The sequence below is a fragment of the Anoplophora glabripennis genome, unplaced genomic scaffold (assembly GCF_000390285.2).
Source record: "Anoplophora glabripennis isolate ALB-LARVAE unplaced genomic scaffold, Agla_2.0 scaffold124, whole genome shotgun sequence".
NCBI classification, from domain to species: Eukaryota; Metazoa; Arthropoda; class Insecta; order Coleoptera; family Cerambycidae; genus Anoplophora; species Anoplophora glabripennis.
Window position 1 is genome coordinate 244,830 of NW_019416267.1, and position 15,115 is coordinate 259,944.

The 15,115-nt window shown below is 32.6% G+C and overlaps 1 protein-coding gene across 2 annotated transcripts in view; it reads left to right on the forward strand.

Moving 5' to 3' along the window:
- Nucleotides 1-7,639: 7,639 nt before the first annotated feature.
- The window catches only part of LOC108904776 (sex peptide receptor), a 361,521-nt gene continuing 354,045 nt past the window's right edge, over nucleotides 7,640-15,115 (forward strand). For both annotated transcript variants that reach the window (XM_018707451.1, XM_018707452.1), the window contains exon 1: nucleotides 7,640-7,903. The gene's annotated coding sequence lies outside the window, so the exon portion shown is untranslated. The remainder of the gene's footprint in view (nucleotides 7,904-15,115) is intronic.

Sequence of the window (15,115 nt, forward strand, 5' to 3'; positions counted from 1 at the left end):
AGTGCCAAACTTTGCGAGTGCCTTCTTTATAACGAGTCCGACAAACTTTTAATCTTCGAAAATTTTCGGCGACGCCGCGTTTTCGAACGAGTGTTTCCGGGAATTGTTCTGACACTATGCTACAATGCGATACATGCAATTTTCTTTTTATCGGAATAGTCAGTTTTTATGACAAAATAATTTAAAAAGTATTTGTCCGACAAAAATCATGCCGCGTTCCCATTTGTCCACCATCCCTAAAACGTCAAAATGGCGTCATTATGTATCTTTATACATGTTTCCATTTTACGTAAATTGCTTAAGTCATTTGTGAAACAAACTTTGGCCAACTTGTCAGACAAAAATCATGCAGTGTACGAGTAGTCCGACGCCCCGAAAATGTCAAAATGACGATATTGTAAAATTTATTGAAATTTTCTGTCAATTTGCAGTAAATGAATGTATTTATGAAGGTTTTATATAATGCAAATGCAAGAATTAGGAACGTACTAGTGTACTGGCTAAGTATCTGTTCCTTATTAATAAGCTGGATGGTACTCGGGCTGACGCTCGAACACACTTCAGACTAAATCCGCAAGGGTCCTGCAGTGGTCTTCGCGTTGAATTTAAGTCATCTCCAAGGGGTTATTGACTGATTCTGATTAGTTGCATTATTTAATAAAATATAAAAGTTTTATATTAAAAGGAATATTAGGATTGTTTTTTTTTTTGTAGAATTTATTTGTTTTATTTGTTTACCTTGAATTTTTACTACAAGATCTTGTACATTTCAAATTTCATAATATTTAGAATTAATCCATTTTACAAGAACCCGGAAGTGCAGCGAAAATTGTGGTGGTGACTCAGCGATCGATAACGTAGTCTGTTAGCATCGTCTATATGGCTGATGGTGCTTGGCGGCAATCGGGACTTCAAAACATGCGTGAAATTTTGTTTATCTGCTCCCATTGTAGTAAATAGACTTAGCAACGGGAGGTACGTGAGGTAACTTACCTCCCCAGGGAAAAAAGCAATTTCGAGTTATAAATGCATATTTTATGAACAAATAAATAGAAATATTTGATGAACATTACATTTTATTAATTATTATGAACGAATATTTATAGTAATAGTACAGTACATTTAGTAACATTTATAAAATCTGGCTATTATTCCCCTCGCGTTTACTAATTGTCACATTTTACTCAAAATAATTTGACCGCTCCATTTCAGTCACTTCATAATATTGAGCCTCCAATATTTTCTGACTGATACATCAACTCCTGTATTAGCCGTAACGTTGTCGATGTTCTTCGGAATGAATGGCCTGTATATGTTTCAGGATGTTCTAGTTTCAAAAACTGTGCAATCTTATTAGGAATCATAGAAAGGGCATTCTTGCGGACTGGTTGGTTGTAACATCTACCTGCTTGATAGCGCATAAAAAAGCGTGAAATTTCAGTTTTAATTTCCAGTCTAATCTTGATATATTTCTTGAGAATTTCTAGGTGAGGAACAGAACCGAGACGAGAAGTAAATGTAAACGTACGTGACATACCATTTTTAGAATCTCGAATTGTAACTACAATAATGTCATCGCAATTTTTGAAATTGACGTTGTTTAAAATATGTTTGCATAACTCATCAGAACAGCATGCTCCTGCAATGCCTAAGACCGTCACTACCTTCATTAGCAAATTTGTGTTATCGGGTGTCTGAACGAGAAAATCCTTAACTTGTTCTCTTGTAACAACATTTGACTTTTTAAACGTATAGCCGTCATTCTTACGTTTCAAAAATGCTCTCAGCTTGGGGTATTCTGATATATCCACGTTCTCCTCTATGAAAACAGTTGACTTAATTATTGGGTATTCACTCCACAAAAACGTCGGTGACTTTAAAGTTCTTGACTTATCCATGAAATATGTTAGCAGTGACATTTCGAGCATTTGATGCACTTTCTATTTGAAAATCACTCATTTAGAAATAATAATTCAAAACCAGCAAAATTGCAACTTTTATGTAGCTTTGTTTAGTATATAACCTTAGAAATGACAAAATCCAAACAACCAATGCAACTTTGCAAGATTTCGAATAATGTCAAAATGAATTGATTAAGAAATGTCAAAAAATAAAACCTAATCTTTATTTCATGAACCATATAGAGCTGTGGGAGCAGATAAACACCGCAGTAGTTAAGTGTAATTTACCAGTCTCGAACTCTATTGCCAGCCCTCGCTCCGCTCGGGCGCAAAACCGTCCTCTACTGGTAACACTTACCTCCTTTATGGTGTAAATAACTATTTCCCCCTTTGCGATTTCCTGTTGAATTATTTTAAGAAAATAGGTGAAAACTCGAAATTTGTTCGGTAGTAGTACTACAGCGTATTAGGGTTCCTTTTTTTAAACTTAGCGGAATACTTGCGATTTTCATATTTTTTGTTGCTACTATATATTTTTTCAAAGATGTTGAGAATGTCCATTAAAAATATACTAAATACCGATACGACTGAGACTCAACATTTGTTTACTAAAATAGGCTTTAAGAGAAAATAAAAAATGCAATAACGTGCAAGTAAGGTAGCGCCCTGATGAAATAGTACACCTTGTATAGTCGAACATAATTTTAAAATAAGGATAAATTGATTTGCTACTTTTACTTGGGACACTAATTTGTATTATTGATATTATCAGAGCTACGGAAGAATTCGTCTTAGATATGATACACCGTAGATGTCGCTGACACCAGAGATCAATTAAAATTGAAGATTCTGAACAACCACATCATTTAGAAATTTGAATATAATTGCGGGGGCAAAGAGAAACGTTTGAAAGGTTGTCGAATTCAGGAGAATACGGGAATTCTTGTAGACACGGTAACTGACGCATATTTAGAAGTCGCTACTGAAATTCACGAGATTGTTTCAAATTAAACACCTAGATCGCACCTTCCAAGGTCCAGAAATGACGCGACATTGTGAAGCGAGGCTACAATACTCAACTTGAGGATTGTTCAGCGAAGTTCGAGCGTATCGCAAACAAAACGTCGTCGACCAATTAGTCAGTTGACAAAACTAAATTACTCATACTTATCCCTTGTACTAATGCGACTTGTTCTGCATAAATACATTTCAACAGTTCTGCGGGAAAAGCCGGAATAATTTGAGTTCGTCCCTACTTGTCTAATCATTTCCTTCGTTCTTATTAAGCAAATGAAGCTCTGATTACAGACGAAAACATAAATGTCATATGAAGGACACGAAATCTCAAACAAGCATGCCGAACGTGTTTCTTCGTATATTAAATGTAATTAGCGAATTCAGTGCTTGGTGTGATCGTAATAAATTTGTGCTAAATGAGGATAAAACTTTAATAATTAACTTCCGTATACTGAGACTACTTCCAAGTCATTTTATTATACATGGCGCATTTACACTCTCAACAAACGTCAAGCTTCTAGGAACATATTTTGATTCTAAACTGACTTATGATGATCACATTGACCACGTATGTAAGCAAATGAATAAAGCATATTTCGCATTGTTGCAACTAAAATCTTCTCTTGATGAAAGTTGTATGTTAAACGCATATTACGCTCTAGCATATTCATATCTGTCGTATAATATAATATGCTGGGGTTGTGGAAGAGAAATGAATCGTCTTTTTATAGCTTAAAAACGATTATTAATGTTAATATATAGAGACTGCCCACTGACAGTTGTAAACCTATTTTCAAAGAAAAAAACTCCTCACATTACCGTCGATATATATATTGAAATCCATTACTTTTGCCAAAAAAAATGAACATCTTTTTAAGTCTTGCTCATATTACCATTCATACAAATATAGGCATGGGGATTTATTATTAAGCATACCAAAAGCACAGCTTAATAATATACCAAAACATCGCACCACTTTTTTTGAACGCTCCCCATATTACAATGCCATTGTTTTATTCAATGGACTACCAAACAATATTAAAACTATTACGTGCTATAGTAAATGTAAAAATAAAATAAAAGAATTTTTATTGGGTAATGCTTTTTATAGTGTATTAGAATATCTCAAATTTGAAAATAATAGTTTGTACATTTAATTTAGTTCCTTGTAAATCGAAGTATTTTAACCTTTTCATAACGCAAGTAAAAATTTTATATTTTTCTATGTTGCGACGTGAATGTAGCTTACTTTTAATGTGTATTTACAAATGTGACTTACTATATATACATATCAATGTGTCCAAAATGGTGAAAAGAATTAAATAAAAAAAATTATTTGGTATCTCATTGTGATGTGCTAAAAATATGTTTGATTCAGTTTATTTGGTTAAATGAAAGTCCCGTAAATGTAATGTTAATCGTTATTTTTTATTTGGCCTTCTAAAAGTACGGAAAAAAGGGATGAGGATCAGTCAAGGGTTGTTTTTAATAAACATAAACCTTTGGATAATAAAAATCTAAAATTAAAACTTACTTTTAAATGACTGCTGATCGTTTGAAAAATATGACTTGTTCAAAAATAAAAGATTAAGTCAAATGTCAAAACAGACTTTTTGGATGTTTGTTCAAGACTGACCGAAATAATAAACAGAGGAAGAAATAATCGCAATAGTGCAGAGAAATTAACAATATAGTATTATTAACGTTAAGATTGTTTGAAAATAAACTGAAACTGAAGGAAAACTGTTTGTGAATCTAATAGCCATTACGTCGTTGGCTAAAATTCATAACTGTTTCTTTTCTGGTGTTAAAAAATTATATTCTTTTATCTCGGGGAAGAAAGAGCTTTTGCAAAACAAATATTTACTAATAGCATATCCCTTAATGAAGAATCAAATATCCTCACAATATGACACGCAATTTAAACTGGACAAAAATATGGACGTCTTGATTAAAAAGCAGACTTATTTTACCACCCACGGATATTCTGCAGAATCACATAACAGACCAATTTGACCTACTTTTATTCTCACCTAGGCACAACTCGTCAAAAGCCTTGTCTCTGTTTGAGATCCATTTTTAAGCGTAGTAATGATTTGAAAAAGAAATAATGAAAGAGGAGAAAAATACAGGAACACAAACGGTTATATGAAGCTTTACATTAACAGAAAGTATAAATTAGAATGTCTACGTAAAAATGAAAAGAAGACTGTCTACTTATCGCATAAGGACTAAAACTTTTATTTAAAAATACAGCGTGATAGCCGACAGTTCAGGGATATTAAAAAATGGAGCGCTACACGAAAGAACAATCGTTGAGCAATATTTTAAAAATAATCAAGATTTGGTACGCAATTTTGGTACAAAACATGGTCAGAATAGTGTTTTAATTTCATCAACGGAGAAAGAATTAATTGAATAATTCAGGTGGACTGGATCAGTCCTTAAGAGGCTCTAAAGCAAATAGGCAACCAGTAATACATTTTTATAGATTTTATTACACAGTTTGTCTAAATATGAATATGATATAAATATGAACACAAATAACAGATTTTTCTCCATTCTAACGCAGATTTTCTATAAAATGGAGTTAGTAATCACAGTTTCTGGATGTTTCGTCGCATCCCGCACACATCTGGTGGGCTCATTGGTTACACACGAGACAACAAACCATATCCTCAATATTTTCTTCATTGCACAGAAAACAATACCAATCTTCCTTATGAAATACAATATGTACGTTTTCTTTTCCTGGTACAATTTTAGATTTCTACTTTTTCCCACCTATCCCATTGGGACCTGCCTTTCCTAATATCTCGGTTCGTGCACGCTTTTAATTTTTTTTTTAAACAATTCCAATTAATTTTTATAGTGACTGGCAGTTTGGGCTCCCTTATTTTTTCGTTGTTCGTATTTTTTTGTTTCTGTTGGCACGGGACTTAACTTATGAAGAGGCACCAATAATTCTCTGATGATCAAATTAGTTCAGATGCTTCTGCATCCATAACAATGCTGGTTCCATCTTTTGAAACAGGAAGTACTTGTTAGAGATATAACAGCAATGCCAGTGTTTGCATTATAAGTTTCAGTATCATTCAACTGATTTTCTAATGTATCTTCATCAGCATTACTGGCATTTGTCAAGGTGTTTTCTTTGTCGTTTTCAACGTCAAGGGGAAGGTCCGAATGAGTCAAGTTTTCTCTTGCTATGAAGTCAGAATCAGAAAATATCATACGATCAACTGGCCAAATTCCTAGCTCGAAAACCATTTGCCACATTGCTTAATGTTGCAGCTTTCTCGTAAGCCTCGCATATAAGTCTAGCGACCTCGAACTGTGAAACCTTACGTCCCGGATTACAGCGCATCCATTTCATATTTGCCTGGTCTCTAAAGACTTGAAGATGGCAACATCTAGAGGTTGTAACCGATGGGTTGTGTGGCTAGGTAACTGCAACATCAATACACCATTTTCAAGTACCAGATTGATAGTCTCCAAATTTTTTTAATGTGTCGTTTGACCGTCCAACACAATTAAAACTGGGGCATCTTTACCTGGTTTTACGTATGATATAAAATGTTTTAACCATTTCACAAAAATTTCGAGTTAATATATCCAGAATCCGATACTTCAACCAAAGTTCCAGGAGGAGCACCGTTGGCAAGTGCAGGATGCATCCTCTTGCTTTTAAAAATAATCATTGGCGGGATAAAATTGCATGAAGCACTGGTGCACGCAACTAGTGTCGTAGTGACTCCTCTTTCTCCACTGGAGAGTGCGCCTATTTGATGCTTTCCTTCTTGGGCAATGACTTTTGGGCATTTTTCTGCACAGTGGAGAAATCGGATTCATCCACATTGTAGAGGGATAAAGCATCTAGTTTATTTTCATCGACGACATTTTCCAGCAAATCAAAAAAACTTAAAACGTTGGCTTTGTAAATCCCCTGCAACGAGCAAATGGAATGCTTTCGGGCTGGCGTAAATTAAGATTGGGATGTCGTTTCATGAAAGAATAGTACCACTTCTTCCCTGCTCTTTTTTCTTCTTTATTGAAGGGATTTTTCATGTGTGTGTTGCTTTCTACAATATTATATGCGAGTCTCCGAATGTCATTTATGGTTATTCCAAAGAGCAACTCTTCCATTTTCAAAATGTGTAAAACTAATTCTTCCTCAACTTGAGGGGGCAAAGCTGATGCCCTCCCATGCAGTGCACTCGATGCTATAGACACTATTCCTCTTTTTACCTGACCTTATGAATGTTTTTTGGGAATTTCGTATTTTTCGTATCTCTTTTTATACTCTAGAAGAATCAATCAAAAGTCCTCCTAGTTTTAGTTCATATACGTTTGAGAAATAATGCTCAAACATAAATAAATTATAGTCACGCAAAATTTATTGAGAGCAACACAAACTATCAAACAGGAAACTGAATCCTCTCTCACTATTTATTACCTGCAGACCCGCATCCGCCTCTCAGTCGCACTATCGAGAGACACTTGCGCAACATATGTACACTCTCACGTAGATACTTATATTCAGCTACATCAAGACAATAAACAGAAACGGTCCAAAAGACCGGATTTCGACAACCAGTCTGCCCAGGGAGATGCGTTCGTGTTTTGACACCATCGCGCCCGTGTGGCCACCTGTTTGGGCGGCCGCCCTAGGTCCTGCAAACTGCAAACTCCTCCTCGAATCAATTCATCGCGAACCGTCGTCGCGGATAGACGCTCCTCGCTAACGTGGAGACGCCGGGCCAAAAGTTTCGCGATCACGCAAACTGAGAATCGCATTCGAAAAAAGTTTGTCAGATGTAAAAGACTCGTGTTTGATCTTGATTTTAGACATTTGTCTCGAATTTTTTTCTGGTTCGGAAGAACTTTATTACAAGTTATGACTCGCATATGTTCATCTAATTGCTAGTAGAAAAAGTTGCAAGACAGTAGAAGAAGCGTACTCCGCTAAGGATAGGAGGCATAAGGTTAGCTTTTTGTAATCAATTGAATTTTTTCTGCATGCATGGTGTTAATTCTGGAAAAATATTTTTTTCTTACGGGTTGCTTGTTACGACTAAAAAGTATCGACTAAATTAATAAAATTACTTAATATTCTTTCCATTTATTGTGTATATTTTTCGGGATAATATTCTCTGAATGAAAAAATCATTTTTCTTAAAGAGATATTTTGGAAATTTTAATGCATACTTATGTCTAATTGTACCTTGTGTAGGACATAAATGTACCTATATAAAAATAAACACAAATAATAGTTTCTAGCTTCTTGGATAAACAAAATAATTGTCATCGTCAAGTAAGTGGTAAAATAATAATAATTTATCTCAATTATCATCAAATTTAATAAATAAAATGCTTGAAATTGCATTTAAAGTAATGCAATGTAAACAAGTCTTTTTTTTAACAAAAAACTTTTAAGAAAAACAGCAAATACATAAAAAGGCTATGCTGCTTACGCGACCGCTGTCCACTGTCTCAAACTGAAGGGCGGTATAGCCTGGTTCAAAAGTTAAACCCAAGACAAGTTAATCACTTTTTATTTGTACTTTGAAAATACCAGAGAAATGTTTAAATTTGATTTAAATCAATATGGGCACACATCATCAAACTCATAAAAAAAAAACAGAAACATGCCTAACAAGATAAAACACAAATACATAAAATAGTTCAAATATTTGTAAGCAGTTTTTAAAAAGTTTGTACTAGTTTTTGTTGATAGTTAATAATAAGACAGTTAAACACTTCCAACTTGAAAATGCTAGGTACCACGATACCAAAGTACCTACATTGTATACGTTTCTGTTTTTATTTTGATAAGGATACATTTTATTAATTATAAAGATATGCAAGATAATTTATCATTTTTCTTTCATTATTGTTATTAATTCACATGTGATAATCCATATAAATAAGCCCTTGATTAAAGATATAATCTTAGTCGATTTATGGTATCAGTTTTTTTTTAATTAAATTAAAAGGTTCAATTCACCATGGTAATCTACGAAAATTACTAACAAACGTTACTGTTTATTAATAAAAATACTTGCAATTCTTTTACTCTAGGTATTATATTATTTATAATATAGCTGTAAGTTAACAAATTAGTAAAAAAACATTACTAGAGTTTTATTTAGAAACGTCTTAATTGTGAAATAGTGGAAAAAAATGTCTTTAAAAAAAAACAGGTGAGGGAATGTTGTGTAAATAATACAAGGTGTCCGCAAATTTCAACGCTTGACTGTATATTCACGGCCATAAATAAATACGATCTAGGAAAAAAATTAATTAAAACATGTTTGTTTTTGAATTTTTGAGTTTTGGCTTTCAAAGTTAAAACTAATTTATTTAATTAATAATTTTATAACCCTTTTACTGATCGCGTTAAAATTTGGCACATTTATTTGGACTATTATGGCGTATCATTTCTTTAAGCTTTAGTCAAATCGATAGACTGGGTGATAGTTTTCTCCGGTTACCTCTCCTTTTAGGGGTCAAAACTTATACAGTGGTAATTTTTTTTTAAAACGGGCAGCAACATTGAAAAGGTCGTTTTATTTAGAAAAAATATTGTCCCCTTGAGAAAATCGCCTACAGAAAGCCATTCTTAAGAAAAATGGCATTATTTGCAGGTCTGATGTTTCGGTTTGCGTGTCACGGATTTAAAATGTTTACAAAACTCTAAAAAAGCAACTTCTTCGGCCATTTCATTTAACTCCTGCTCAAGAACTTGAAATTTTAGATCCCAACGCATTTTTACAATTTTGCTGCTGGTTAGTGAAAGGCTTCGCAGAAGATAATCATTTGCTTCAAAAATTGTTTTGTACTGACGAATCTTGTTTTACTAGGAACGGAGTTGTAAATTTTCATAATTTGCATGTGTGGAGTGATGAGAATCCTAAAGAAACACGACCACAATGACATTACCTGATAACCATAACATTTTGTTTTTATCGTCTACTGAACTCAAAGTTTTCAATCCGTGACATTGCTACGCAAATCGAAACAAACAGACCTGCAAATAATGCCATTTTTCTCAAGAATGACTTTCTGTAGGCGATTTTCTCAAGAGACAATATTTTTTTTTAAATAAAACGACTGTTTCAGTGTTGCTGCCCGTTTTAAAAAAAATACGACCACTGTAAAAGTTCTGGCCTCTAAAAAGGAGAGGTAACCGGAGAAAGCTATCACCCAGTATATCGATTTGACTAAAGCTTTAAGAAATAATATGTCATAACAGTGCAAATAAATATGGCAAATTTTAACGCGGTCGATAAAAGGGTTATGAAGTCATTAATTAAAGTAGGTTTATTTTTGACAACTTCGAAGACCTATAACTCAAAAACCAAAAAGTTTTTATTTAACTTTTTTGCGTAGATCATATTTATTTATCGTCGTGAATATGCAGACAAACGTTGTCGGTGAAATTCGAGGACACCCTGTTTATTATTCACAAATAATTACATGCATTTTAACGTTATGACAATTTTGACAATGGATACCTGACATGTTTTCTTTGATTATTTTCGTCATTTATTTGGGCACTGCAGCAGCATTTAAGTCGAGTAGATACATTTCTGGTCAAGCCGGTGGTTAGTATTTTGTCATAATAATAAATCAATTCAGCAAAGAAAAAAAATGGTACCGAAAATGTCTACTACCGAGAGTTGATATAAAAATATATGGCATGCATATTTTGTGGACAAAAAATAACTCTTTTATAATGAAATGAGCATTTTTTTATTTTTTTTTTATTTCAAAACCATGTATATCCAAAAAAATCTTTTCGAAATTTGTAACATTCGCTGTTCAAAATTATTTAAGCATTTTGGTTACGGTGCGTATAAAAATTTATAGGTGTGTACTTAATTTGTTTATACTACAAAAATTTTTCCATCATCTTTTTCATTATTGTACGCATTTAAAAACTTGTTTTTGCTTAATTCTTTAGCTCCATGTTTAAATCTTGTTCACTTATATTTTCTAATAAAACAAGAAATGTATCTGTACCTATTTGTGACACGTTATTAACTTGCGTTTGAAAATGAAATTTCATAATATATTCTACATTATAAACATGTTACATTTACTCAGTAAGTAAAATAAAATACGAATATCTACGATGATCTTGAATCACCTGACAGATTAATTCTAGTTTAAAACTTGAGACAGATTTAGCCAAATTTTAAAAGAAAATTGGAAATTAGTAATTCAATATATTGTAACATCTAATATTGGAACAGTTTTTCGGAGAGGTTGTAGATACTTAGGGATTTTTTTAATCAAAATATCGTTCAAATAATATTAAAGTAGGAAGGTATATGCCTTTTCATCATGAAATATTAAAATTGAAGAATATTAAGATTATATAAAAAGGAAACTTGAAAATTTTTAAATTTTCTACTTGGATAACAGAATATATTTGTTATATATTTATTTTTCTCAGTGTTATTAATATTATTAAATTTTTCACAAAAATAGTAAAATTAATTAGAAAATAATCTTTAAAATACTAATTATTAAACTGATACCAAACAACCAGTTACTAATAAGTAGAAAATATAAGTAAATTTTATTTATTTATTACTTACATTATTACCACTCTTAACAAAACAAAAGGATGTTATTAATAAAAATGCTTTTAGTCTGTAACTTACTCAAATTTTAGAGACAGATTTAGATATACGTTCGCAAACGTCCCATTTTTGAGATACAAGGCGTTCAAAATTAATGAAGAGATATTCTCATATGCATAAGGCACTGATATGTACTTGGAGATAGACATTAATATTTATGTTATCTATTATTATCACTGTGCATCGTCATAATTTATGAAATAAAAAGTATGATTTATCAAAAACTAAAAAACTTAAAATTACATTTTATTTTTCATAGTGTTATGTTATTGTTTTCATTTAAATATTATTTATAGAATCTTAAATTAAATTGTACAGGCTGTTACAAATTGGCTTCTCATTACAGGAATCTCGGAAACGGTAAGAGACACGAAGTAGCTAAAATGGGGGCAAAGTTGCATAATCAGGGGACCAACATTATGCTTCTAAAAAATCAAGGCTAAGATGATTAGTTTTCGAAATATTTGAAAAAACTGAAATTTTGGGAATCCGTTTTTGTTTCATTTCAACCTTGTTTGAGGTGATATTGAAAAAAGAAGAACACTTTCTCGTGGCAACTTTTTCCCTCTATCGAATGGCATAATCAATTTTTATATGTACCGTTTCATCTCTAGACCATCATTAACTTCAATTATTTTTTATACGACCCTGGAAATTTTATTACATTTTGCAAGTCTTGATGACTTCCAATACTGTACTGCCTTAGCCCGAACCAGATTCAGACGTTTTGTCTCGAAAAATTCATCTTCAATGTATTCGTTCCAAATTTATCTAAAATGTTTAATTAAATTTCTGTTTATTGAATTATCGTACACTCTTAAGTGTCGTTAGACCCTGTGAGATCCACCTAGTTACTTAAACTATTAATATCATACGTTAAACAAAACATTATGGTCATACATAAACTTATTAAGTTGTTGCGGCAAAATTAAAACATTATTACAATTTTAATTTCATTATGACAAATTAATTCTTAAAAATGTATATGAACAACTAACAGTCTTAATGAATATTATGCTTTAAAAATTACAGTAAATGTTCAAAATCGTTTCCGTTTTGGCAAATGTTGAAAATGAAGATAAGCGTAAGCGTAATATGACCGGAATTTATTATACCTCTAACTGCAACTGTAAAACAGCACGTCAGATATATTTGTATGAATATCCTTAAAAAAGATCGAAATTTGTTAAAATTTTAAACACTCAAGAAACCTAGAAATAACTAAAGTACGTGATTAAAACTAATAATGTTTTATTGTAACGTGTGATGGTAATAGTTGATAGTTGATGGTAATAGTAACTAGGTTGATTTCACAGCTTCTAACGACACTTAGAGTGTACGATAGTTAAATAGACATAGAATACATGAAGATGAATTTTTTGAAACAAAACGTCTGAATCTGGTTAGGGCTGAAGCAGTACAGTAAGTACAGGGTCATGAAGGCTTGCAAAAAATGTAATAAAATTTCGTATTTAAAAAAATGAAGTTGATGATGGTCATTGAGAGACGAAACATTACATATTGTGGTGGTTTTAAATGTGCCGCAAAAGTGTGCGGAGTTGCCGGGTGTGGAGAGACGAAGGGTGCGAGAGGGCATCGAGGCAAAGAGGAGAGACAATCTAGAGACTTCGGCAGATCGTCTAGAGGACTTAGTGATTGTGGTTGAACGTTTCTCTTGACTAGCAGCATTATATTTTTCCTTAAAATCTTGCCAAGTAAATTTATGTACCTATGTATGAATATAAAGTTGTCAAGGTAGTGAATAAATTAGTTACGGAAATCGACTAGAAGTCTTTTACAAACTCGTACAAATTCAATACAATATAAAAATTGATTATGCGATTGGATAGATGGCAAAAAGTTTACATGAGAAAGTGTTCTTTTTTCAAATATCACTTTAAACAAAGCTGAAGTTTCGAAAACTAATCATGTTAGACTTGATTTTTTAGAGGCATAATGTTGGTCTCTGATAAGCGAATTTGTAACAGCCTGTATCGAGATCTGTTCAGAAAATAACCGAACTTTATTTTTTTTTTAATTTTATTATTAATTTTATACGTGATGGGTCCTTGTCTCCTTCAAAGTAGTCCCCTCTCCTATTCACATATTTTTCCCAACGGTGTTTCCGTTTTACGAAGCAGTCTTGGAAAGTTTCCTAAGGTCTGTGACGAATTTGCTTTAATGTCATCAATAAAACGAAGTCCTTTCGGCACTGATTTTAATTTCGGAAATAAAAAAAATCGCAAGGAGACAGGTCTGGAGAGTAAGGAGGGTGACTGGTTTTTGGCACAGAACTGACGAATTGACAAAGCTGAGTGTGCGGGCGCATTTTTTCACGTAACCATTGTAAAAACACACGGTTCATTGCTTCACCTTGAGGCAAGATTTGAAAATGCACAATTATTCCATTAAAATCGAAAAAAACAGTGAGCATCGTTTTGACATTGGATCGGGACTGCCTTTGCCAATCCATTATGATGATTGAACTTTTGTTTCAAGGTCGTAGCCGTAAACCCAGATTTCGTCTTCCGTTGTGATCCTTTGAATGATTATTTCATTGTCATTGGATTGTTCAAGGGTTTGCCGACGAACATATTATGTGCAACGCATTGCTGCCAACCACATATTACTAAATATCTCCATTACCGCGTAATCCAAAAAGTTCGATTATTTTCTAAACAGACCTCGTATGAAAAGATTATCTTGTTGTAGTTAAGTAAAAACACGACTGAACTTCAGTGACATACTGCTTCCGCAACTCGTAACCTTACTTGAAGTAACTAGCTTACACACCAAATGTATATATTGAGATCTCCACGAAAAAGTTTTAAATGCTACATATTTGACGTGTAGTGTATTTTGATAAGCCGTGCATATTTTTACTGAATCGCAGCCAAAGTCAAATAAAAACGTTAATTACGAAGTATAGAGTAGGAAATTCTCATAAAACCTTATTATTATTGTACACATGGTTGAAGTCCTTGTCACTCTTTTTGTGAAATGTGTAATTATGTACTCGTAATCATTAAATAATGTAATGTTTACCATTAGATGAGAAATTAATGGGACCATTGAAAGGTTAATTTTAGTTTCCATGTTAAATCTAAGGTTTGTGTACCGCTTCGCTATTAGGTTAAAAAAAGGTTAAAATCGTTACGCACATAAAGCATGTGTTTTGTTTAGCAAACATTAACGACCATAAACTCTACAGCACTTTAATCAATCCAATTATTAAATTTTCCATGATTTATAACTATTTACTGTATGGTGTATTTTTATTTAATAATTACTACCTGTCTTGAACTTAGTAACTTGAATATCTAAAATCATTATTATTAAATATGTAACGTTTTATTATTGCAATACATAAACATAACGACGTAATGATACGTTCATTAAAAAATCATAGACAGGGAGTGTCATGGTGGCCAGTAGATAGAAGTAAGTATTGGGGAAAGAATGCAAATTGATAGGTACCACCTACCTGTATGAAAATTTATATTAGGACAATATTGGCGACTGACGATACCTCGCATAACCGTAAGA